The 1,926-nt window shown below is 33.0% G+C and overlaps 1 protein-coding gene across 1 annotated transcript in view; it reads right to left on the minus strand.

Annotated features, from left to right (window-relative positions):
* kctd6a (potassium channel tetramerization domain containing 6a) overlaps window positions 1–1,926 on the minus strand; it is a gene marked incomplete in the record, with an annotated part of 6,977 nt that overhangs the window by 4,378 nt on the left and 673 nt on the right. The window contains 2 exon segments of the mRNA XM_035662238.1: window positions 1,375–1,562; window positions 1,704–1,750.

Here is a 1,926-nt window from a genome sequence, read left to right on the forward strand (position 1 = left end):
TTATTTTCAGGTGATTATAAACATTACTGCCAGTAAATTCTCCTAAATGTTTCACACTGGGACCTTTAAGAAACAGAAATTCATTTAATTAATCTGTTTTCATTCATTTTAGACTAAGTGATAGAAGTGGTTGTAGAAAAAAAAATAAAAACACATATCGTATCGTGATTTTTCTGATATTGTATCGATTCTCAAAAACACTACATGGATTTTGCGATTGAACCCCAAATAGCTATAGCTGATGATGTTGGGGCTCACAATATATCCCAATATATTGAATCGTAACCCCTGTATTGTGATATGTATCCTATCGCCAGACTCTTGCCAATACACACTGACAGGCTTAAATTCAATAAAAAAAACACATAAATAAATAAAATAATTTGATTTCTAAAGCCACCTTTAGATATTTCAGTGTAACCATCTATTGTTGTTGGGGGATGTGAGAAGATACTAATAACATTTTATGTTTAATTATTTGTCCATAATTCAGTGTAAATGCAGACTTTTACTTTTTTTTTTTTAAATCTTGGAATTTCCCCATTGTGGGACAAATAAATAAAGGAATATCTATAAAATACAAATTAACTTAACAGCCCATTTTTTGGTTAAAGGGATAATCTGTAAAGTTCAACATTAGTTGTTATTCTAATCACAATATTTACTAACTTTGGGTATAAAATCTTTCCCCTAATGGAAACTATCCTTTCTCTTTATTTGCTACTACTGCAAAATGCATACTTCTAATTGGTAGGTGTTTGTTTACAGTCAGTAAACAGTAAATAGTAAGCAACTGACCAAGACAAAATGAAGTGAACAATAAATGTGAATTCAAATGTGAATATAATCATCAAAGAACTTCTAAACTTGTGAATTTCTTACAAAGAAATATAAAATCTGATGGCTGTCATTTGGACACAATTAATGTCTTTGAGTAAATAACATTTATTTATATAGAACCTCTCACAGACATGAGTCACAAAGGGCTTTGCAGAGACAACAACAGAGGCACAACAACAACAACAGCAACAACAATAAATAAAAAGGCAATAACAAAGGGAGGAACAATAACAAATAGAATAAAGCAGTAATAAAGCAACACATACGCATGAAACACAATAAAAAAAATAAATGTATGTTACCCAAACACCTGAATCAACAACGGTGTCTCCAGGTCCACCTGTACAACACAACACAAACTCTAACAGCACAATAATTGTTGTTGTTGTTGTTGTTGTTGACACTGTGGTCACTTTACAGGTTGTTAAATATCTGCTGATAACTGATGAAGGTGATGAAGACCTGCAGCCTCTAACGACAGATGGCTGACACTAAATGTATTCAAACACACACCTAATGTTAGACAGTCCTTACCTTTATAATAGTAACGGCTCCATCACTGCTGCTGCTGCTGCTTCGGTTGAATGGCGGACTGCAGACCGACGGTAAAGGTACATACCGCCACCTACTGTATCGGGGTGTGCAACCTCAGGTATTGGGATTACTTTCTGTTCATTAAACCTGTTTTATTTCAGCATTTGATCAACAGCTGCTTCTTTCTTCTGAGGAACAAAACAATAAAGAAACTAAATTCTCTCTATTATTCCTGTTATTTTTATGTAGTTCAATAAAATATGATGCACTTATGTGTCTTTATTTTAGACGGCTGAAGGTAAAAGCTCCTGGTTAACGTGTACATTTACATCATCAGTGACGCTCCTGTCCGGTAGATGACAACTTCCGGGAAGACCTATCAAAATAAGACCGTAAGAAATAAGAGTAATTACTATGAATGAAAATATAATGAAATTAAATATATCATATTGTGTATCAGTGTTGGGCAGTAACTCAGTACTAGTAATACTTTACACAGTAACTACTATTGTAACTAATTACTAATAGATTTCAGTAATAATATTACAGTTA

The sequence above is a fragment of the Morone saxatilis genome, unplaced genomic scaffold, assembly GCF_004916995.1.
Source record: "Morone saxatilis isolate NCDOM2014 unplaced genomic scaffold, NCSU_SB_2.0 Contig18, whole genome shotgun sequence".
Taxonomy (NCBI): domain Eukaryota; kingdom Metazoa; phylum Chordata; class Actinopteri; family Moronidae; genus Morone; species Morone saxatilis.